Below are 25,405 nucleotides of genomic sequence, written 5' to 3' on the forward strand. Positions count from 1 at the left end.
TCTCTCTCTCTCTCTCTCTCTCTCTCTCTCTCTCTCCTACCCTACAGTGCGGTCTAACAGAACACTCTATGATGCTGGAAACGGTCTATAATGTGTGCTGACATGGTAGCCGCTAGCCACCTGTGACACCTGAGTACTTGAAATGCGTCGAGTGCCACTGAGCAACTGCATTTTAGTTTAATTTCACTGTAGTTCATTTAAATTTATATCAAACAGCCACCTACGGCGAATGATCGCAGCATGGACAGCACAGCTCTGGAAAACCTGTCCTCAGTTCTGGCTCTGGTCTCACTCAAACTCACATCCAGCCTTTGTATCCAAAGGTCATCGGCCCTTCAGGTCTCAGTCTAGACGTCACCATGGCGGTGCGCCTCCTGTCCCAGCTCGCAGAGCATGTGTGTAGTTCCCTTCTTCCTTCTGCAGCGACTTGGTGGCTTGAAATCAGCTGTTGTGTGAATCTTTATACCACAGAAATGGGCACACACTGCAAACCAGGTTTGTTTCCCCCAGAATGCCAGTTGTTAAATATTTCCTAACATACCTTGCCCACCAGGGCCATGACTTGCCTGACCCTAGGAGCGAGGGCCTCCTTACATTTTGCTCACGAGGCGCCTCGCCTGTCTGACCCTAGTCCTGGCTCTGCTGAGTAACTTCCCACTGATTTCCCAGCATCAGATCAGGCCCGTCTTCTGGACTTGATGGCTTTCAGGACTCACATCGCTCACTGGACTCTCACACTGCATCTTTTTGTCTTCCTCCTCGGTTAGATTTAGAGTTCCTTGAGGGTAGACAGTGCCCGTGTCCTGCTAGGGGTCGAATCTGCACAGCCTAGCACATAGTAGGTGCTCGATAAGTACTTGATGCATAAATAAAAAAGGCTTAGTGCAAGGAGCTGGGACTAGGAGCCTATATCTGGAGCTGAGTTTGAGTCTCTCTCTGCCTCTTCCCAGCCATGTGACATTGAGTATGTACCCTGTCTGAGTCAGTGTCCTTGGGGGTTACATGGGCATAATAACCTCTTTCCGGTTCATCTCATGGGGACATTCTGAGGCTCAAGTAAAATATAGGAAGGAATACTTGGAACAAGCATGCAAATAAACAGATAGCTTTTGAAAGTCCAGGGACATTTTGAATTCTCTCTGGTTCCTTGCCATCTTAGGTTTGGGCAACAAAGAGGACAAAAGGAGGTCTGTATCCTCCCACTGATGCAAAGGCAACAGGATCAGTATAGCTGCCAGCACGTGAGGGCAAGGGCGTGTGCATGTGCAGCTAACATGACAATGGCCTTGAAGGAGAGGTTGCAATTCCTTTCACTTCCCTCCTCAGTGAGAGGAAGCCTGCCTGCAGCTGAAGAGTTTGCTCTCTGCTGACTGGACTTGCTCGAGGAGGGAGGCACTGATGGAGACAGCTGAACTCTTGGATGAGAAATTGTTTTCTCCTGACATTTAGGAAAAAGTTCTCTTTTGAAAAAACCCACAAATATGTGTCAGTTATTTTCCTCTTTGAGAAATGTTTTTCTCTCATCTGCGACGCTAAAGACTGTCCTGGGCATTTCAGCTTCCGTGGCCCGTGAAAGTTGACTGCATACCAGGCAGGGCTGCTCCGAAGGGGTAAATTGCAGCTAGGCGTTGGAAAGTGATTATCTAATTAAACTTTGAAATGGAACGCTAAAAACACTGGGTGACAGACTGTCTGTAGGAGGGTCCCCTGAGGTGCTCTCCGTTTATTGCTAATCATCTTTCCTGCCCAGGCTGTGCCTGTTTGCAATGGAGCCCAAGTGCAGGCCTGGCTCTCCAGAGCTCTGGGTTCACTCAGCGATGTGTCAGGCAGAGTCCCCCTCGCTACTCGGTGCCCTGCCTGAACTCTGCAGTTGGGCCTGGATATCTTGAAAGACTTTCATCACGCGTCTTCAGCTCCCCAATGTCTATTTAAAATCAAAAGGTTATTTCTCTATTCAGAACCATGAAATCAAAGAAATCGGAAAGGCTGGGAGTTATTCTGGATATTTATGCATATAAAATGTGGGTTGGAGACCTAGGATGCCAGCCATAAAGCATATGTGTCGTATCCCTCATGTTTAAAGTTGTCGGATTCATTCAGTCCTTCTGAGCAAGGCCCCTGGTGAGCACTCTGGTGGGTGCAGAGGTGAGGCTGTGCAGCAGCCTGCAGGCTATGAAGGTAGCTCTTTGTAACTTAGAAAAAAACGACCCCGTTGGCTCCTCATTCCTACCTTGTAACGTGCTTACTTACACCACTGTCATTTTATAGATGTGGAAACTGAGGCTCAGGCTGCTTACATGACTTCCCTGAGTCCTCAAAGCTCGGCTGCCTGACATTGGGACCCACCATAAGCACTGTGGACACCTTGACCAGGAAGGGTTTATTCCCGTGGGGGGCGAGAAGGAAAATGTCACAGAGAAGGTGACATTGGAGTATGATTTTCACAGATGGGGCATGACCCGTAAGAGAGAAGGCACAGAGAAAAGCAAGTAGACAGCCAGTTTAGGGACCGATAAGTATAGTGGCAGGCGTGACTTGAGACCCTGCACTTTGGTTTTGTGTTTTATTTTGGAGTGGTTCCTTTCTGCAGCCATAAACACTCATGGAGCCCCAGTCATGTGTCGGACCTGGGGAATGTTCGACAAAACAGACAGAGTGGCTGCTCCCAAGTGATATCAGTGTTTTGAGCAAGACGAGACATCCTCCAATCTGATCCTTGTGGTTGTCCCTAGCCTTGGAGGAGGGGCTGGAGGCGGATGGGGTTGGAAGACCCTTGGGGAGACTCGTTTGAAAGGCTAGGGAGACATGAGGAGGTGGCCCGGGACCATGGTGATGAGGATAAGGCGGGAGAGTTGGATGCAGCTTAAACTGAGATTCCAGGATTATTTCCATGTGCTCTTTTGTCTTGAATGAAGGCACTATAGTTACAGGCATACCTTGGAGATATTGTGCATCCGGTTCCTCGCAATAAAGCGAGCCGACATCATTTTGCTGGTGGAGGGTCGCCTTCAATTTGTGAAACATGCAACATCTGTGAGGCACCGTGAAGTGAAGCGCATTAAAATGAGGCATGCCTGCACTTCGAGTCCCCTTCAGAACTGCCTGTGCGAACAGTGCTTTAATATTTTGCCCTCAGCAAAGGTTACACGGTGACATAAAAAAAGCGACCCAAGGAACATCACTGCACTTTTTTAATAAAATGACTATTGGGGACATAATTCACGACACTGCTCCATGCCACTTATGCTAATGTCCCTAAGACAAATGCATCCTAGGGCGCTGGGCCAAGAAAAATTGGTTCTCCTGACACATAGGCTGGAGCCTACCTCTGGACAGTAAGAACATGGCCTGCCATCCTTCCCGCCGGACTCCAGGTGCCAGGAAGCGCAGAGGGCAGCTGGGCTTAATTTTTGTAGCGTTATTCAGCGTATTGTACCTCCCCCAACCACTTGATCTAATTGTCCTCTAGTTTTTATTGTAAACTGCTTTTTTGGAAATGGAGGTGGGGAGAAAGTCCAGTGATTAAGTCAGTCGCTAAATGGCTGATAATGGTTTCTTGCAGCATTAATGGAGTCTGCATATGTCTCCTGAAAGCCATTTCCCAAACTCTGCTCTGTGGCCACACACAGATTCCGTGAGATGTTCCCCAGGAAAGAGAACATCGCAGCTGGGGGCATTCTTCATCTTCAGTGCATTTGAAAGTACATGTTAGTAAAAGGCCGGGCGTATTGATAGAGCTGCGGTAAGGATTCTGTGAGAGAGGCTGCATGGCACCACAGTCAGGAGAATGGGCTCTGGAACTAGGGTCCCCAGGCACAATTTGACCTGGGAAATTACTCCGTCTCTTGGTGACTGTTGCTTCACCTGTAAAATGTCACTAATTGTAGCACCTGCCTCCGAGGAGTACAAGCATGCCCAGCACACAGGAAGCCTTTGATTAGTGGTAGCTTTTGTGTCTAAGTGGTCATCTACCTATCTTTGGGACAGGGTCTCCTGCACCAAACACCAGTAGGAAGTCACGTGACAGGTCGCCTGAGGCAGGAAGTATGACGTTCGGCAGCAGGTTGTACGTTGTGCCTGCCTTCTGCCAAGCTGTGTGCTTTCTGTTTGACAATTGCCAGTGTTTGTTATGCATTTTCTCTCATAATTTTAGCATTTATTGGTGCAATTATTCAATGTTTACTTTATATTAAGCATATGGATCAAATTTTGATCACTTCTTACCGCAATTAATTCAACTGTGAGACCCCTTTTTTTGCTGTCTACTTTAATTTAAATGATAGTACATGAGTCTCTACTGGCATTCTGACAAAACAGTACAATTTAAATAATATTTCATGGTTAAGCAAGTTTTGGAAATACCGCCTAAGGTTGTATTTTAGTTTGTATATGGAGTCCTTGAGCAAGATTACCAGGTAGAGTCAGATACAGCACCAGCCAACCTGGTCCTGCAAAACATCACTGCTCTTTATAATAAAAATTCTATCTATATAAGCCAGCAGGGGTCGGGTGGGGGTGGGAGGTTACTGTGGGTAATAGTTCTGCCACCAACACCAGCTTGAAGACAATGCCTTTATGGTTTTCATTCATTCATTTAATACTTACTTACTGAGTCCCTCCTTGGTGCCAGGTACCGTGCTAGGCATTGGGGTGTTGAGTGCTAGTTTCCCTGTGCTATCTGTGCGGTCCACTGTGGCAGCCACCTGTGGCTACTGAGCCCTTGAAATGTGACCAGATGTGCTGCACATTGTAAATGCACAGGCGACTTCAAAGGTGTCATATGAAAAGGAATATAAAATGTCGTTTAAATAATAGTATTTAAGGGCCGGCCGAGTGGCGCATTGGTTAAGAGTTGGCTTGGGATGCCAGGTCTGAGCAGCAGCGCCCCGGTTCGGAGCCCACATGGGCCAGTGACACTGTGCCCTCTACAGCTAAGATGGTGAACAACAGCTCAACCTGGAGCTGGGCTGCCATGAGTTGCCAGCGATGGCATAGGCTGTAGTGGGGGCTGGCTAGCAGCTGGCATGTGCTTTTGTGAGCTGCCAAGAGCTGCTGTGAGTGGTCGTCCAATGGCCAGCAAGCAACTGCCTCACCCAAGAAGAGCACAATGATAATACCAACATGGGCCAGTGAAGCGACGTCCTCCACATCTAGATTGAAGAACAAAGCGACAGCAACTTGTCTGTTCCCCTTCCCTGATTCCTCAATGCTGTTCCCCTCCCCCAATTCCCCAATAAAATCCTGAAAAAAATAGTATTTAAATAATAGTATAATTAATACTTTAATGTGTATTTTTTATATGTTAGCAATATATAATACTATAATTTAAATAATCAATATTGGTTACATGTTGAAATAATAATATTTGTGATATATTGGGTTAACTAAAATTTTTTTTTAAAGATTTTATTGGGGAATTGGGGGGATGGCAACAGCACTGGGGAATCCGGGGAAGGGGAACAGACAAGTTGCTGTTGTTTTGTTCTTCAGTCTAGCTGTGGAGGACGTCGCTTCACTGGCCCAAGTTGGCACCATCATTGCGCTCTTCCCGGGCGAGGCAGATCAGTCTCCAGCTTCTAAATGGCCGCTCACTGCGGCTGCTGGCCACTCACGCTGGCTGCTGACTACACACCGTAGCCCATGGCAACCCACTGCCACAGGGGCTGCAGCCTACACCCTCGCCGGCGACTCATGGCAGCCCAGCTCCAGGTTGAGCTGTTGTTCAGCATCTTAGCTGTAGAGGGCAGTGTCACTGGCCCTCATATGTGGGATCCGAACCGGGGCCCTCTGGCGTCCCAAGCCAGTTCTTAACCATCGCGCCACTCGGCCAGCCCGGGTTAACTAAAATTTATGATTAGAGTTAATCTCACCTGCTTTTTACTTTTTTTGGAAACCTTTAGATGACATATGTGAGTCACATTCTGTTTCTGTTGGGTAGTGCTGGTCTAGAAGGTTTGCAGACATGTAACTGGTTAATTATCACACAATAGTGGGAATGCTGTAATCTTCCAGATCCCCCTAGAGCTGACGTCTGACACGGAGAGGTCTCCCCAAAGGCAGGATGGACAGTCAGCGAAGGCTCCAGCTATGTGGGGAGGCTCGAGGCCGTACATGAAGTTGGGGACAGGAGGCTGGAGTTGGAAACCTAGGGGACATATTGGAATGAAATGGTCGTTTGGGGGGTGTATAAGTTAGCTTTTGCTGTATAACAAACAATCACGGAATTGGAGAGACATGAAACAATAGTTCTTCCCTCAGAGCTCTGCACATGGGCTAGGATCCAGCGGCTCTAGGCTGGGCTTGGCTTCTCCCTAGGATTTGGCCCAGGTGTGTGCCCACAGCATTCATTCCAGGGCCCAGACATACGGGACAGCAATGATGTGGGAGAAGCTGTCACATGATGGTGTAGGTTCAAGAGGCAAATCTCAGTGTGAAAGCGCTTTTCAACCCTCAGCTGTCTCATCTACGAACATCACATGAGCCACAGCAAGTCACAATGGCTAAGACCCGATTCAGTAGCAAGAAGGCACACACTCTGCTCTTGTGTGCCATGGGCCAAAGCGAGTCACATGACCAAGCCAAGCGCTATGCATGCCCTGCAGCTCTCTCCTTTCCCTCACCTGCCGCTGAATACAGATGGGATAGTGGGGGACCCTGAGCCAGAGGGAAGACGCCCGAATGACTGCATGGAGCAGAGTGCCCCCAAACTCATGTTGGGCTGCGTAGTGTGTACAAATAAACTAGTGTGGGAAGCCTCTGAGATTTGGGAGTTGATAACAACGGTTGACTCTGCTGAACAATCGCGTCCGTGCTGCCAGGGCAGAGTCCTCTGCAGACAACTGCACCATGTTAGACAAGGTCTTTGCGGGAGAAGAATGGGGATAGGTGCAGGCCTGGCCAGGGAGAGGCTCACGTGCCTCAAACCCCCTGCCCCCGCCCCACTGGGATCAGGTGAGATGGCCTGATAAGGTTAGGTGCCAAGGGACTGGCCAGGGCAGGACATTTCCTAGGGAGGTACAGAGTAGAAAGACTGAAGGGGCAGGACCGGAAGATAGGGAATCCCAGCATGAAGTCTTTAGATGGGGTCTAGAGTCCTCAAAAGCCACAGGAGCAGTTGTGAGAGCAGAGGCAAGAGACAGAGGCCAAGGTCACCCTCTCAGCATGGACTGGGAAGGTGAGAAGGTGTCTGGGCTGAATTGGGAAACCGACTCCATGGGATGTCCTGCGTGCTGCTGGTGAGGGTGGGTGTGAGGTGACAGGGTGTGCCAGGCTGTCCTAACAATACAGGCTGGAAACCACGAGAAGCCTTTCCGAAGGCAGCTGTTGTCGTTTGTTCATTCGCTCATTCATTTATTCATTCTACACACATTTCCTCAACACTTACTGTGAGCCCAGCCCTGAGCCAGGGGGAAGGTCAAACACACAGGGACCCTGGCTTTGGAGGTGTTCCCTAACCAGAGTCGGGGCTCACAGGCCAACGGAGCTATTTTAACGTGGAGCATGCGCAGTGCTCTGACAGAGGAGGAGGCGGGAGGAGAGGAGGGGCCCGGATGGCATCTTTCCCGAGGCAGGTGGTTCTGATCACAGGGGGCAACCCTAAAGTGGACCCCTCCCTCACCCCCAGCATGACTCATTGGGCGCTCACGGGCCATAGCACTGTGCTTTAGTCATTTACTAGTGAAAGCCTCCATTGTCCCTCCTCCTTGGGGAAGGACAATGTCCTGATCTGGTCCCTTTGTGCTCAGGGGCCAGCAGGCTCTTGGTGGATGTTAAATGCAATAATACCCCCTTATTTTAGCAGCCTCTGCTTTGGTGCCCACTGGTAGCTACAGGAGACACACACACACACACACACACACACACGCAGCCCATGGGGTCTGGCAGATGCAATTAGCCTCTGGGTCCCTCAGAATTAGATGCAGGTGGCTAATTGTCCATGCCAGGAGGCAACTGTGGGCACAATTAGTCATGTCTCTTTCCCCACTCGGGGCTAATAATGGGTGGGGAATCTGAGAGGGGAGGGAGAAAATGTGACGGGGCTCCGAGGCTCCCTTAGCCCTGGGCTGTGACAGGCAGCTTTGGGTGGCAGTGCTCATTCTTTGGGCCTGGGGAGGGCTCAGGGGGCAGGCGAGGGGGAGGGTGGCAGCTCTTCTGAGGATGGGGGCCCTGCTGGCTCCTCAGCTCCCCTCCCCCGCCCCATCAGCACACTGGAGCCTGGACCTCCCAATCTGTTAATGATGCCAACCCCTTGCTTTTGTGTAGCTTGGTAGGGTTTTTAAGCCCCTTCGCATTGTACACATTATTGCATGCCACCGCCACACACCTGGGAGCGGTGTGCTTATTACATCCCATTACAGGTGAGGACAGGGAAAGCCACCTGGTAACTGGCAGAGCCCATGGCAGAGCCCAGGCCTGGGGTGCTGAGCTCGTGTGCCGCCTTTTACTTCATCATGCTGCCTTTTGTCCTCTGATCCTTCCTTTCCTATGGGGCCACAGGGGTGGCTCCCCAGGGACCAGAGAGTTGCTTAGGACAAGAGAAAATTCCTGGTGTAGCATTTGCCTCAGTACATTTAAACAATGTTCGTTTAAGCCTTGGATGTCTTCTCTGTCCAGGAACTGTTCAAGTAGCTGGGGATACAGAGATGGAGCAGGCACAGTCCTGCTTCTAAGCTTCCGGTCCAGCAGAGAGAGTGAGACGTGTGCATAACATCCATCATGGAGCGAGAATGTGCCTGGGCTCTGAGTGCCTCCCTAGTTAGTCCCCCAACCTGCAGAGTGACTTTGGTCGCTTCTTCTTGCTACTCTGGGCCTCAGTTTCCTGAGCTGCCAAAGTAGGATGTTGAACCTCAGGGATGTCTCAGGCTCTGTCCAGTTCTTCCAACTGATTTCCGTCAGTGCAGTGGAATCAGGAAGGAAGCGATGGCTCCTGACTGGGGAGGAGCCATTGGGGGAGCGCATGTTGGGGGAGGGCGCATTAAGAGTGCATTTGATGTGGGCTTCGCAGGTAGGATTTCAACAGGGCAGAGGGCATCAAGAGGGCATCCTAATCCAGGCCCTGCTCAAACTCGCTTGGGTTGCAAGTAGTGGAACCCCAACTCTTAAGGGCATCAAAGGGAATATATAGTATGTGGGGGTAGCTAGTCTCTAAAAATGGCCTCCCAACAAAGCATGCCTCTTGGTATTCAGGCCTTGTATCGGTTCTTCCTCTTGGATCTGGGTTGTCTCCAACACTCGCTTGTAACTAATGCAAGTGGCAGAAATGACTCTGCCTGGCTTTGGAGGCAGAAGGGTTGCAGCTTCCATCTTGTTCCCTTGGAACATTCACTGTAAGGAATGCCAGACAGTGTGTAAGAAGCCCACCTGGGTGAGACCTCCATGCTCACTATGGCGGAAGTCCAAGCTGGCCACGTGGAGAGAGGTGCCTGGCGACCCTAGCTGGCCCAGCTACACCGCTCTGGCCAGTAGACATGTTCATAAAGACTCCACCTTGCACATCAAACTTGGTTGGCATCTCAATACAGCAACGTGAAAGACCCCAAGTGAGAACCACCTAGCTGAGCCCATCAACCCACAGAACCATGAAGATAATAATAAATTACTGTTTTAAGGTACTACATTTTGAGATGGTTTGTGAGGCAGCAATAAATAACTAGAATACATATATAAATGCTAAACTCCAGGAAGGTCAAATAATATTGCTGGGTCTCGTTTTTCTCTTTCTCACATCTTCCTGTCTTCTGTGCTGGCTTCTTTCTTCAACCACCTCTCTCCACGGATAGTCCCCAGAACTGCCAGACTTGTATCACCCCTGCTTCCAGCAATACCAGTGGACAGCCCTGCTCTCTCTCAGCAGTTAGAACAGAATTCCTGGAAATGCATTTCATTGGCCTAGTAACATGATCTTCCTTGAACCTTTCTTGATGTGGCTAGAGGGGAGGGGTTTGGAGGAAACATGCTCCACCTCTAGAAACAGGAGTAGGTGAGCTGAAAGGGTGTGCCTCACCCTGCCCAAGCTATTGTTTAAGCATGACACTTCCTGAAAGGCTATTTAAGGGATCTATTACCAAAGAAGGAAAAAGGACTGTGGATTGGCACAAACAGAAGTGCATTCCTATAACCTTGTGTGAGAAACATAACTTTCCTAAATCTTGGCTTCCTCTTATTTTAGAAAAAGATGAGGAAATAACTCTTGTGCTGCCAAACTGAGGTTCAGGTGTGAGGCCGTCAGAGCAGGAAGCCTGTGAAAACGGTCAACAGTACCTACGTGGCATAGGTGACCATCAGCACTAGTAGCAACGTGCCGAAGGATTAAAAGCTGCACGAAGCAGGGTAAGATGTGGCTCCCCCAAACCCAAATCCTGCCCATAGTGAGGAAGGAACCCAAATGCATGGTTTCCAGATCAGCATACAGAAGCGAGTGTCCGCACACGTCCTACACCGCAGGAGACCGCTAGCATGCCTTTCTTGGGTCACGCATCTCTGTGCACTCGCAGAGTTTGGGTCATCTAAGGATTCTCTGAAGTCAAGGTGTCACCTTGGAGCCAGGGGGAAGACAGGTACCTTTGCTGGAAGGAGAAGGCTTTCCCCTGAACCTGCGGAGGGATCAGAGACGCTGCACAGGAGGCTCCAGGCTAGGATTACCCATTTTACTCAAGTGCATATAGAGAAGGTTCTTGAATAACGTCATTTCGTTCTAATGTTGATGAGATGCTGTAGGAACTTAGCTCTTGTTTATGTCAATTAGCCTATGGGAGAATTGATTTTCTATCCATCGTTTAGCTTAAAGTTGTAGAGCCTATCGACAACGTTAAGTGAGGATTGTATATTGTTTTCTCTGTCACCATTAGTCTCAAAAGGCCCTGAATGTATCAAAGGAAAGGGACTTACTTTAGTCAAGGACAAAGAGCCAAGGCATAAGGCAATATAAAAAATGAAAAAGTCGCAATGCGAGAAGTCAGAAAACCATCACTCTTTCCACTACGAAAGCAATTCAGCTCTTGAGCGCCTAATTCTTAAAACCTGGTGTGCGTGACAATGGTATGCATGCATCCACCCACCTGGCCATCCTGCCATGGCTTTGTTCACGTAGTCAGCTATCCACCTTGTCGTCCCCATCCCAGCCTGAGTCGGAGAAAAGCTGCAGTGCTTACTAGAGACCTAGAGAGCAATTCTCAGAGCAGGGAAATGGTTAAAATAAATCAAAATAAAATCGGAGTTGGCTGTAGCGCTTATTCTTAATGACACACAGGAAACTATAAACCAGCCATGCTACATAATTGACCACTGAGGATTTTTCACTCTCAGTCAGTTTGAGATGTACCAAATCCAATATCATATCAGTGATTTGATTTGTTAATAATCAAATTGCAAATACCTTTTCATTTGGCTTCAAAAAGCAAACAGCCATTCGGAATAATTTTTATGGGTCTTGGAATGTAATATAAACTTAAAATATTGTGTTTGCAAGTCCTATTGGCATGACCGTATTATAATTTATATTGGCCTATTTTGATGTACAGTGGCATAATGAAACTTTAAAAAATATATTCTGCAAAGCTGCATCTAAGCCCAAGCCAGCAGCACAGATTAATGTAAGGACATCATGGGGATTCTTTGAATATTTTCTTAAGGAGATTTCTAGAAAATGGCTGTTCTACTCATCCAAACTTTTAACTTAAGCAGCGATGGCAAAATCTTTCAGTTTTGCCTCATGTCACCTTTCCAGGCCCACTGTCTGATGCTCCTCCCCCCTCCTCACTGTCCTCCCTTCCGCTCACCCTCACCCCTGCCATCTTATTTGTGGTTTTCTGAACATATCCTGTGTACATTTTGTCTTCAGCCCTCTGCCCCTCTGTCTGTAAAGCCCTTCCTCTCTTCTCTGCTTTGATAATATCTGTTAGACATTCTTCAGCTCCTGGCTAAAATGCCATCCCTGCTGACACCACCAGAAGTTCTTATCTCCATCTCCCACAGCAGTTCAAAGGGGACTCTATGATAGCACTTGTCACAGTGTGTTCTTATTTGTTTACATGCACTAGACTCTGAGTTCCTTGACAGCCTGACCGTGATATGTTCAACTCAAAAAGCCCCAGTGTCGACTACCATGCCTGGTGCATAATATGTGCTCAGTGAGTGTTTGTGCAATGATGCTGTGGATGGATGGATGGATGGAAGGATGGGTGGGTGGGTGGATGGGTGGATAGATTGAAGGAACAGATACTCCTAGAGGATGATACTTTCTCTGACATTGGAAGCTTTCAAGCACAGGTTGTAGAGAGTCTTCAGGACCAAGACAGGCCGTCAGACAAACTAATCTGTAATGTATTGTGCTATCACATTAGGACAGCTACGATGTCATTAGGCAATAGGAATTTTTCAGCTCCGTTATAATCTTAGAGGATCACCATCATATATGTGGTCTGTTATTGACTAAAACATCGTTATGTGGCGCATAACTTTATATATTCCAGCCACTTGAAATCTCTTACTATTTCTAATACTTTCTCAGTAGGAAAGCAGATAATTATATTGCCTGCACATAACAGAAATTTAAATTTCTTCCTTTTTAATATTTATTATTTTATTCTCACTTAACTGCTTTGGCTAGGACATCCAGCAAAATGTTGCATAATAAAGAAGAATCCTTTTCTTGTTCCCAACTTTAATGGAAATGCTTCTATGATTCATCATTAGAAATGATGTTTGTGGTGATTTCTGGTAACCATAATATTAGGGTACTAATTAGGGCATATAAGCTAGATGGTACAGCAAAGACACTCCAAAATACAATGGCTTAGATAAGATAGAAGCAAATTTCTCTGTTACATAAGAGTTCACAGTGATAGTCCAGGGTCTGTAGCCCAAGGCTGGCTCTGCCATTCTCTTCCAGTAACTTCCAAACTTGCTTCCAGTCTTGCCATTTTTCAGCCAGCTGGAAGGGGGAAAGAGAAGTCTAGGGAAAAATAGCTTCCTCTTTAGAGCAATACATAACTTGGCAATTATAGGTATCATTTCTGCTTATATCTCATTGGCTTGAACTTAATCACCTGATCACAACTGCAAGGAAGGCTGGGAAATGTAGTCTCTTTCTCAGTGGCCATATTGTCAGGAAAAAAACTGAGGGCTAGATATTATATAATTACAAAAAGGGGGAAAGAGAGAATAGATAATGGAGACTGGAACCATATTTGCATTTGTGGGATTTGACTCTACTCTGTCAAGGTGCATTATTCCCTTAACAGACTGTTGATCATGTCTTATTTAGGATTTGCTTCTATATTTATAAATGGTATTAACTTATAGTTTTTATGTGTGTACTGTTCTTGTTTTTAGTATCAGTCCCATGCCAACCTGAACTGGAAACTTTCTGTCTTTTTCCATGTTCTGTAACAGTTGATAAATTATGAAACTATTTTTTGAAGATTTGGGAGAATTTGTTCTTAAAACCATCTGGCATAGTGATTTTTTAGAGCTAGAGCTTTGGCTACAGTGGCAGAGACTGCTAATTGTCCTCAATATCTGTTCTCTCCTTTTTCTAGGGAAGGAGAACCTTTGATTTGTAGCTGGGCATTAGTGCCTGGAATGAAATAACTTTCACTAGCTTCTCCTGGCTAGATATGTGACCAAGTTCCGAAGTTCAGGTTGTGAAAAATCTCAGAATTCAGGTTGCAAAGGAAGTGATGTTTGTGTGCAGCTTCTGGAACATGCCTTTAAATGTGGGAATGTTCCCCTTTTTCCCTCAATGTGCTGCCCTAGAAGGGACACCCAGAGGTGAGTCAGCTGGCAGCGAGGTGGGATGGCAGATCAATAAAGTAGAAGGAGCCTGAGTCTTTAATGCTATGAGGCTGCCATGCCAGCTTCGAGACAGTTGTCCAAGTGGAACGTGACTTCTCTTTTGTTTAAGCCGCGTCTTGTGGGTTCTTGCTACAACCACGGATCCCGCATCTAATTAATATATGCTACATTTTCACTAGCTTCTCTTTTAAAAAGCTCTTCTATCTGTAGTTGTGCCCCTTTCTCATTCCTATTATACATTTGTTCTCTCCTCTTTCCCCTCTCTCCACTTTCTTGCCTCTGTTGCAAACACACTGGGCATGTTCTTTCCTCAGGGTATTCGTACTTGCTGTTCCCTCTGCCATGAATGACCTTCTCCGGGTATCTGCCCCACTATCCTATTTATAATTGCAAACCAACTCCAACCTAGGGCTCTGCATCTCTCTTCCATGCTTTGTTCCTCTCGACGACACTCATCGCCATCAGACATATTTAGATTTTACTTGTTTGTTTATTTATTATATTCCCACCTCCACCAGAATGTAAGCTCCACTAGGGTAGGGATCTTCATCAGTTTTGTTCACTTTCTTTTCCCAGTGCCTTGACCAACACCTGGCACACAGTGGGTGCTCCAGAAATTTTGAATGAGTTGGTTATAAAACATACTCGCCAAAAGTATGTGTATTTTATTTGTCTCTTAAAAGTGCAAGCTTTTGTTATTACTGATTGCCTGTTTTTTTATTTTCTATTTAATTAATTTCATGTTTATTAATTTATTCCTTTTATCATCTTTATCATTGTTCCTTCTACAACTTCAGTTTTCTGAGTAAAATGCTTAGCTCATTTATTTATTTATTTTTATTTATTTATTTTTTAAAAGATTTTATTGGGGAATCGGGGGAAGGAGAACAGACAAGTTACTGCTGTTTTTGTTCTTCAGTCTAGTTGTGGAGGATGTTGCTTCCCTGGCCCCAGTTGGCACCATCATTGCGCTCTTCCCGGGCGAGGCAGATCATTCGCCCGCTTCTGGACGGCCGCTCACGGTGGCTGCTGGCCACACACGGTAGCCCATGGCAACCCACTGCAGGGGCTGCAGCCTACGCCATCGCCGGTAACTCATGGCAGCCCAGCTCCAGATTGAGCTGTTGTTCAGCATCTTAGCTGTAGAGGGCAGTGTCACTGGCCCTCGTATGTGGGATCCGAACCGGGGCCCTCTGGCGTCCCAAGCCAGCTCTTAACCATCGTGCCACACGGCCGGCCCATAGCTCATTTATTTTTAATCTTCCTTATTTTCAAATAGAAGATTTAAGGCTATGGGTTTTCCTCTGAGTATTAATTTGGCTGCAATCTGTAGTTTTGTATATATCGTACTCTCATTTTTGCTCATTTCTAAATAGTTTTTAGTTTCAGTTTGCTTTTCTCTTTAACCCAGGAGTTATTTGGAATGGCATTTTAACATTTTGAGGCAGACAGACTTCATTTAACTGTCTTCATTGTTGTTAATGCCTAATTTTAGAGTATCATGCTCAGAGTCAATTATGGTTTAAATAATTTCTCTTTTTTTGTTTTGTTTTGTTTTTCTAAATTTTCTATATGGCATACTATATGATCCGATTTTGTGAGTATTTCATGAAAAGAATATATATTCTCTGATTTCTGGGTCAAAATTCCATGGTTCTGTTACATCAAGCTTGTTAATTGTGCTATTTGAGTCTTCTACCTGTTTATTCTTTCTCTATTTGATCCATTCATTTTTGAGAAAAGTGTGTTAAAAACTTATACAATAATCCTGTGAGACTAAATTTCCTGCTTAATTTCCAACCTTTTTTTTAAATTTAAAAATAATACGTAAGGTATAAAAATTTCATAACTACTACATCTTGTAAATTATACTTTTTTAAAAGATTTTATTGGGGAATTAGGGGAGGGGAACAGTGTTGGGGAATTGGGGAAGGGAACCAGCCAAGTTGTTGTTTTTCAATCTTGATTGTGGAGGGCTCAAGTCGCCACCTGGCTTCCTATCAGCAGCCTCTAAGCTCAAGGTGCTGTGTTCAATCTTAGTTGCGGGTGGGTATAGCCACCATCCCATGCAGAAGCCAAACCAGCAGCCTTGTAGTTAAGAGCACACACTCTATTCACTAAGCCATCTAGGCAGCAGCTCAGCTCAGCTCAAGGTGCTGAGTTCAGTCTTAGTTGCGGGTGGGCATAGCCCACCATCGAACAGGCAATCTTGTTGTTACACCAGCTGAGCCATCCTGCCACCTGTTGGCAGCTCAGTGACAGCTCAGCTCAGGCATAGCATCACTGGCTCAGGTGGGAATCCAACCGGTGGCCCTGTTTCTCAGAGTTCGCACTCTTAAGCCAACTCTTAACCAACTGAGCCACTCAGCCGGCCCTAAATTATGCTTTTTACCAATATGAAATACTACTTTTGCCTTGTATTCTATCTAGTCTTATATTAACATTACCACAACTGCCTTCTTTTTCTAAACTTGCCACATCTTTTCTCATGCCTGTTTTCAGTCTTTTTGTGTCATTTTTTAGTTGTGCCTCCTATGAACATTATATATCTGGATTAAAAAACAACTCACTCTGAGTTTCTGACTTTTAATATAAGAATTTAATGCATTTACATTTATTTTTCCACTGATATGATTTTATGTTTTCTAGTTCCTATACTTTATGGTATCTTTACCCGCACTCCCCCCACCTCCAGCCTTTTATTTTATTTTTCCTCCCTCTATCCTTCCCTCTCTCTCTCCCTCCCCCTCTTTCCTTCCTTCCATCCTTCCTTCCTTCCTTCCTTCCTTCCTTCCTTCCTTCCTTCCTTCCTTCCTCTCTCTTTTCCTCCCTTTCTTTTTTCTTTTTCCCAGGTCATATTATATGAGACACCATATCACCAACATGATCCCAGGTTGCTATTAAAATGGCCACAGCTTGGGGAGGAGGCCATAGAAGGCACACTGAGGTGGCCGCCTTAAATGATAGGAGACACCTCCGCCAGCCTAAAAGCAGGTCAGCCTTGACTAACCAGGATGGGAGGGACGGGGGGAATGAAGGTTCTGGTGAATTCAGTCATCTGACCTGCTGGGTGTGGCAGTCAGCTCCTTTACCTTAACAAACTGGGTGGCTGAAACCAAGGCCAGAAGTTCAAGGTCGAGGTGTCAGCACCAGGGGTGGGTGGTCTGCAGGTGCTCTGGCCTTGCTGAGAAGAGTGTGATTCCCAGGGTGGGCATTCAGTGCTGTGTGAAGCCATTTGAGGGATGACCACTTCAGAGTCACACTGCTGACCACCTAAGCCTCCATCCTGGACCCCTGGTGCCTTGCTTTTGCGCTATTGCATGCCCACGTTTGTTGGTCAAACACACCCAATGTTATGTCCTTGTTAAAGGGTGCTTGTAGAAAAAAGATTTGAGCAAGGACACGCTCTCCTCCTATCTGTGCTTCCCCCCCTGTTCCTCCCAACTTCAGCACTTCAAGTAAGTGGGTACAAGGGGTTCTCCTGAAAGAACAGAATTCTGTGTGCAAAACCAAAGTCATTCTTTGAACAATGTGTCTGAGTATTTATTGGGGGTTCTAATACTCACTATTGGGAATAAAGGTGAAGCTCCCTACCTTGAAATGCAAAGACTAAAAGGTGTGGGTGAGGGAGTGGGGTAGTCGTGGCCGAACTACCTGGAATAGTTGGAAGTCCAAATTTCGTAATTTCTCACGCACGTGTTTTACTTTTGAGAGTAGTAGACACGAATACACTGCATACAGCAAGGAACTAATAAGTAAAATGAAGTAAATGAACATAAAAAAGCAATTCACAATAGGCCTCCTTTTCACAATAACATCTACACACAAAGGCCCCAGGTTAGAGCATTCATTTTGAATTTGTTACTCAATGAGAATAACATATATGAGCCTTAGATAATTGAAAATTCCCAATTACAGTTCCGACGAGTGGGGTTTTCCAGCGTCTGCTGAGTGACGTGCGAGACAGTCTGGCTAAACCCAGTCACAACGTGATAGGAAGATGCCATCCGTCCCACCTTTCTTTTTCCGAACAAAAGCTATGATGGCTTTGTCAGGTCCCACTTGGAAACACAATATCAGTCTTGCTTTATCCATATTATTGATGGGCTGTGGGTATTCTACTGTAATTATGTCAAAAATGAAATATTTCAAAATGTGATTGGCAGGCTGATTACAATAATGCATGTGATTACACCCAGGGCTTGCTTGCGTAACTAAAGGGAGAATGTCAGTGGCAATTAACTGTATTTTCTTTAAAGTTTGCCAAGATTTCTCTTGTTTTTCTTTGTGTCATTGTAAAATAACTCACCAGGCACCTGGGGGTAGGCATCCTTCGTATTCTTCCTCCCAAGAGCCAATGGGATTGGAGGCCAGGAAGAAAGGAATCCTTAGCTCCTGTCTCTACCAGGTGAGCTTTGCCAGCCTCAGGAAAGGACTAGAACCGAGGACAAGGGCTGTTCAAATTCTCCCCATCTCTCTGTCTCTGTCTCTGGGTCTTACTCTCCTCTGACATAGGCTCTCCCGGGGTCCATCTGTCTCCCTTTCATTATCTCTTTCCCGCATCTCTTCAATTCAAAATCCTAGAAGGAAGAAACTTCATCTTGGATCACTTGCCCAATTGGCTGCCGTCTTATACGATGCATCCCCCTCCCACCTCTGACTCCTCACATTGGTCACAGGTGGGTGGATTTGATGGGTAGGTCCACTGCCAGATGTGAGTAGCAGGTGATTACAGTGGTCTATGTGACCTCAGAAACGGGCTGGGCTGGGGTGCAGTTCTGTTGTCATTTCCGTTCAGTCGACACTTTCAGAGTACCTACTAGATGCCAGGCTCTGATCTGGATCCTGAAATTATTACCCTTCCCCACCCCGTGGAGTTCACAGGAAATTGTGAAGTCACAAAAGTCCTCATTTTGGCCTTCTCCAATGCCCCTAACTGCATTTCTGCTAACAAGAACCCTGATGTGGAAAAAAGGATTCTTATCTCGGCCACCCCTGCCATTTGGGATTTTATCTTTAGATAGGAGAGCACGTGTCAAGGGCTAGAATCCTCCAGGTGAAACATAACAGTAGTACTTATCGAATGGGGGACTTGGACCTCAGAGCCTTGGGGATCATCCAAATCGTAGATGTCATTTCTTGTCAGAAGCCTTCCCTGAGTCCCTGGACTGGTCTAGGAGCCTCTTCTCTACACCTTTGCGCAGCCTTTACTTTGAACTTAGCATACTGCTTCATAATGAGTTTTTCTCTTAAGAAGGCCCCTGAGTGCAAGGACGGACGGTCCGTGTCTTATTCATCTTTATATACAAGGCCCAAGGACATAGAAGAACCTCAATGAAGACACGTTTATTACACGAATGACCTCTTGTATTTTCCTAGGGCTGCTGTAACAAAGCACCACAAACTGGGTGACTTCAGCCACAGATTTCTGTGAGATATTCTCTCACAGTTCTGGAGGCTGGAAGTTTGAGGTCAAGGTGTCAGCAGGCACATGTTCCCTCCGAGACTCTAGGGAAGGTTGTGCTCCAGGCCTCTCTCAGCTCCTGGTGGTTCCTTGGCTCGTGGCAGCACAACCCCAGTCTTCACATGGCATTTCCCCTGTGTGCGTGTCTGTGTCCAAGCGTCCCCTTTTATAAAGGCATCAGCCATATTGGATTAGGGCCCGTCCTACTCCAGTGTGACCTCATCACAACTAATTACATCTACAATGATCCTCTTTCCAATAGGGCCAACTTTCTCGTTACTGAGAGTTAGGACTTTAACATATACACATTTTGGGAACACACAACTCAACTCACAACAACCCTTTAGGCTGGTCTCAAGGTTCCTTCCTCCAGATTTAACAGAGAGTTTGCAAGTTTACTACCTCACTGTGGCCCCACAATACCCTGAGACAGATAAACAGCTGTCATGTGACAGACACTTAGGTTCTGAGCTGGGATGTGAGCACAGGTCTTGGGCTCTCCGGGCAGGGCCTGGGCTGCTCCATGAGTGGCCTGGCCACCATGCTCACCCCAGGCCTCAGGCCTTTCTCCTTCCTGCAGAAGGCTCCCCACCCCCACCCCCACCCCCACCTCCGCCCCAGGGCCTCTCTCAGCCCTGCACTCCCCTGCAGAAGGCCAAGGTGAGGTTGAGCTGTGCCTTCAGCCCTTCTAGGTAGACTTGAGCCTTGGGAGGAGATGGATGACTTGACAGTCCCCCACATGCCTTCCTTGAAGGGAAGATTTTGCTGGCTTTGCAGTGCAGTCTTGGATTTGACCCAGGTACATAAAAAGTTCCTAGAGAGATGATCTTGCCGTTGGAACGGAATACCGACTGACATGGTGTTATTGCTCGGCTCCTGGAATTGCATTAAATTCTCAGTAACCACCTACTAACGATGTTTTTCATATTTATGCTGTGTTTTTTTCTCAAATGGGCCACCGTCCCTATGCTTTCAGAACTGTGGCTATAAAGTGACACATGCTGGGATAGGGGACAGGGTGAGAATGAACTATGAAATAAGAGTTGTGCCTGAGAAGAGAGAGAGAGAGAGAGAGAGAGAGAGTGTGTGTGTGTGTGTGTGTGTGTGTGTGTGTGTGTGTGTATGCATGCGCATGTGCACGACTGCCTATCTTTTCACGGGATATGTTTTACTAGATTTGATGCTTTGATCTTGTCCAGTGTTCTGTTTATCTCTTGCTTCGTACTAAACCACCCCAACACTTAGTGGCATAGGACAGTAGCCATTTAATTACATGCACAGTTTCGTGGGCTAGGAATTGGGGCAGGGACGCGAGAAAGCCTGTCTCTGCTCCACAGTGACTTGGCCTCAGCTCAGATGACTTGAACTAGGGATGGCCTGAGCAGTTCAACCAAGGCTGCACTGCTGGGGCCTTGGTCCTGGCTGCTGGCCCTGTTCCTTGATTCTTCTCCACACTGTGTTTGCTAGGGCTCGATTATCCGAGACGGTGTTTGTACTTCCATGTCTTAGGACTAGGCAGTGACAGCTAGACAGCTCAGGCCGGCTGAGCATCTCTCCATGTGGCTAGCTTGAACTTCCTTACAGCACAGTGGTCCTAGGGGAGTTGGACAGCTAGCTCCCTTCCAGAGTGAGTATTTCAAGGCTACGAAGAAACTCCAAGGGCTCTTATTACCTAGACCTCGAATTCATATAGTGTCCCTTCTCCCACATTCTAATTGCCAAATAATTCTCTGAGGCCAGTCTTATTTCAAGAGGAAGGGGAATAAACTTCCCCTCTTAATCAGAAGATTGACAGAGTTTGCCACCATCTTTAACCTTTAAAGCTCATCATGCCTGTCAGCCATTATCCAATGGCTGGTCACTCCAAGCCCTTCTGCACGGGGTCTCAGAGCTATCCTTCTTAACCACAAATCCACTATGTCACCCCCTGTCCCCCCGGCACTCACAAATATATATAGCGCATCCATTGCCTCTGACGAATACCTAAGCTGCTTGGTATGCACAGCTCAGTAAATTCTTCATGGTCTGGCCTCAACTTACCATTCTGCTCCTCTCCCCTCACCCCCTGGTCTCCATCTTAATCTAATTACTTGTCTTCCCCCTGGGTCTTTTCATGTGCTGCCTTTGCTGCAGTCCTGCCTTGGACGGACGATTATTTCTTCCGGCAGCAACTCGTCTTTCTAATAAGACTCCTCTGGCATCTGCCCTGCCCCACCCCACCCTACAAGGTGCGCGTTGATCTCATGGACCTTGTCACGCTGGCTGGTAATTGTCTGTTCACTTGTCTATCTCCCCTTTTAGACAGTGAGTCCCTTGAAGCCAGGAGCCACATTTTTGAGGGTGTTGGTCTTTGCCTAGGAGAGGGCCTGGGAAACAGAGTGCATCTTGTAAGGGGGAATGCATGCATGAACGAATGTTCTGAGAACAGGCAGATGGTGTGGCCTGGGGAATGGCTTCACATTGGAATACCCGGATGGAAGCATATGAAGTATCAGCAGGAATAGCTGAAATAGCTGAAAAAGTCCATTTCAGCTTCTGGAATTCGGAGCTCCGCCCCCCCCCATCCCCCCACCAAGTGTGCTGTGCCTTTCATTAGTGCCATGGAGTGGTGACAGACATTGCTCGGAAGAAAGATGTTCTGCGGTGGAATATATTTGGGAAGCCCAAGATTGAACAAAGTTGAATTTTCCCCTCTGACTGTAGGAGTTAAATATGCTGATGGGTATTGGAAAGCTCCTCACAGAAAGTACAGGATGCCATGTTTCCAAACTTATTTCACTCTGGACCTGGGGTAGGGTCATCGGTCCATGGTGCACTCTTTGGGAAATGCTCTTCCAGCTTCTCACGGCTGCTCTGCCTACCACCACTTTCAGGGGATACTCCTGCTTTTAGCCCCTGTTGACTAGGCAGGCAGTGGACCAAATGTCCCTGGTCCCCAGCTATTGGCAGAGGGTGGGCCTATGACCAACAAGTGCCAACCATGTCCTCTTTACCTTGGCAGGTGACAGAGCTGAAAGGTCGCATGGAATCGGGTTGGAGGCAGCCATATTGGTCCATGCACAAGATGAGTGACTGTGACAATTCTGTGGTGTATTCAGATGCCTTTTACAGTGAGGAAGAGGAGGCTTAGAGAAGTGAATGACTAACACAGGGCAAAGCTGAGAATCAGTGGTCTCCTGGCTCCACGTTTGGGGGTCCACTACCCCACTACTCTCTGTGGAACCTCAATCCCTCAGTTATGGAAGAATCATGTCAACCAGGTACAGGGAGCCTACATTCACTGAGCACCAACGTGAACCAAGCTTCTTGGCACCTGTAATGAATTGTCCCCTCACAAGAACATGGGGAACTAGTCTTACGGAACTTATGTTATAGCATGCAATGACCCAACCAAGGAAATACACTGGGAGTAATGAGGAGCGTTAGAATTAAGCTCCATTTCTGGATGGCTTGGACGTTCTGCATGAGCGATGTGCCTGAGGAAGCCCCTTGCAGTCCGTTCCCAATGGTTTCGACGTCTGCAAATGGGCATGTGGAAAGGGGCAGCCCTGGGAAATGTGTCTTACTCGCCAGCTGGAGGCCCCGCCTCGCCATGGGGCTTCCTGCCGCATGGGCTGCTTCCAGGGAAGCCTTCGAGGGAAGAGGATCGATGGCAAAGTTGGTAGATCCAGCAAGGCCGTTGCAATAAAAGCTTTTTATGCCTCGTGTTCAAAGCGTTTAAGTGCCTTTTAGATCACAGATTGAACCATCGACATTATAAAGTGGAACCTTTTAATACCAAAATACACTTCCAGAGTAAAATTCCATTATGGGAAAAAGCATTTCACCGTACCAGGCTAGATAATAATTCTCTCACATGTAATAGGATGTATGAAATGCCTGATGATAAACAGAGCTTCTCAGCATTGTAATAAGGCGACTGATACTGCAGTATGTGAGTGAGTGTGTGTGTGTGTGTGAGTGTGTGTGTGTGTTGTACACACATTAACAAGTCCCGTCTTATTCTAGACACCAGTTTCTTTATCTGTAAATAGTGGGAATTGAACTTGATGGGCTCTGAGCTGCTTTCTGCTGTCAAATTATATGAAAAGACCATTTTCTCACTTTTGGTTTCCATGTCCTCATCCTTAAAATGAGGGCTTTTGAATCAATCAGGAAACTTTTAGTTGCAAGTGATAACTCAAAGTGGCTTAAGGGAAAAAAGAAGGAAAAGAAAAGAAAAAAGAAAAGAGAAGGAGTATAATGGCTCATGTAACTAAAAATTTCAGAAGTGTTCAGGTAAGGGTGCATCCAGGTGCTCCAGCATTGTTACCAGTTCTCTTGATATCGTGGTCAATCAGGCTCCCCCTCGATGCAGCCTTCCCTTCCCTCCAGGTTCACATTCTCATTGCTTGGCTTCACCAGCAGAAGGAGAACTTCTTTCTCCCAACATTTTCAACAAAAGCCCTTGGATTGAATCTCATTGGCTCAGATTGGATCACATGTCTATCCCCTAAGCCAATCATCATTGTCAGGGTGCAGAGTACACTGATTGATTGGTCAAGCCTGGATCACATGTGCATTCTAGAGCAGAGGTAGGAACGGGTCATCCCATTCTGGCTGTAGAGTGAAAGTTATAGAGGATGGTTCTTGGAATAGCGGGGAGCTGCTGATAGAGGAAGCGGGAAAGGAAACAACAGATAGCCATTTGCAGTGTGGACTATTAATAGCTCTAGCTGGCCCTGACACTTGCCCAAACTGTAGAAGCATCGCGCTAGAAGCACTTTTGAGATTATAAAGTCTAAGGTAAGAAGACTGAGGTTCAGAGGGGAGAAGTGACTTGCTCAAGGTCACTTGAGTCTTTAGTAGCAGGTCTGCTACTAAAACTCAGGTCTCTTACCCTCAGCTCCATGCTCTATAACTCCTCTTTGAACTATGCAGCTAGGGAGGCCTCCTGGGAAGGGTTGACTTGGGGGAGCCTCTTCGTAGAGTCTGGAGAAGGCTTTGCTATTTCAAGTTGCTCCTACTGACAGTAACCCTTTGGCGTAGCCAGTTTGGGATATTTCAAGTAGGCTGCTGCCTTTAAAATTTTCTTATGCAGATTTCTGATTATTTGCTAGGTACTCTGGGTCAAGTTACTTAACGTCCCTGGGCATCAGTTTCTCAATTCGTCAATCTACCCTTGTATCAAAGCGCCTTCTTCTTGCTTCTCTCCCCACATGCATACCCCTGGGATCTCTTGTGTTCTAGAAGAAGATCTAATATACTCTTCTACAATCTGGGTTTTCATGAAAGGTTGGGTAACCTCTCTTGGGAAGTGTCTGTATTTTAACAAATGAGTTTAAAGAATACAGCTCTGTTACAATGGGAGTGTTCCTGGCTGTGTGGGGTGGCCATAACCCTGGCTTTGGAGAAGACACGCCCGGGTTCAAGTCTTGACTCCTCCATGTATATGACCTCGAGCAGGTGTAGAACCTTTTCAGGCCTCTGTTTCATTCTCTGAAGAGTGGGGACCTCGCAGAGTGGTTGTGCTGGGGCCAGAGCAGGATCCAATTGTGGGGGGCGGGGGGCGGCGGGCATGTAGCAACAGAAGACACCTGGGGCCCTTGGGAAATTGTCGGGGCAGCTTCTTCTCTTAATTCCATTACAGGGAATTATGGCAGCAACACTGGCCATTTTGGCTGCGTCTGCTATGGTGGTTTGAACTGTGTCTCCAAAAAGCTTTGTCCAAGTCCTAACCGCCATACTTGTGACGGTGACCTTACTTGGAAACAGGGTCTCTTTGCAGATGTTAAAGACTTTGAGAGGAGGTCATTCTGGGCTTAGGGTGGACCTTGAACCCAGTAACTGGTGTTCGTAAAAGAGAAAAAAGAGGGAGATTTGATGCACACAGGAAGAAGGCCATGCGAAGGTGGATGCAGAGGTTTGAGTGATGCTGCTAGAAGCCTGGGGCCCCCAGGAGCTGGACGAGGCCAGAAAGGATTCTCCCGTAGAGCCTTTGGAGGGAGTGGGACCCTGCTGACTCTTTGATTTTGGACTTCTGGCCTTCAGAACTGTGAGAGAATGAATTTCTGTTCTTTTAAGTCACCAAGTGTGTGATAATTGGTTGTGGCAGCCACAGGAAACGAATACAGCTGCCAACTTAAGTTTATGATAAAACAGAAACTT

The 25,405-nt window shown here is 46.8% G+C and overlaps 1 long non-coding RNA gene across 1 annotated transcript in view; it reads left to right on the forward strand.

Moving 5' to 3' along the window:
* The window catches only part of LOC109382760 (uncharacterized), a 25,529-nt gene extending 2,632 nt beyond the window's left edge, over positions 1–22,897 (forward strand). Inside the window, exons 2-3 of the long non-coding RNA XR_002123979.1 lie at positions 10,169–10,329; positions 22,260–22,897. This is a non-coding gene — a long non-coding RNA (uncharacterized LOC109382760). The remainder of the gene's footprint in view (positions 1–10,168; positions 10,330–22,259) is intronic.
* The last annotated feature ends 2,508 nt before the right edge of the window (positions 22,898–25,405 follow it).

The sequence above is a fragment of the Hipposideros armiger genome, unplaced genomic scaffold, assembly GCF_001890085.2.
Source record: "Hipposideros armiger isolate ML-2016 unplaced genomic scaffold, ASM189008v1 scaffold_69, whole genome shotgun sequence".
NCBI lineage: Eukaryota > Metazoa > Chordata > Mammalia > Chiroptera > Hipposideridae > Hipposideros > Hipposideros armiger.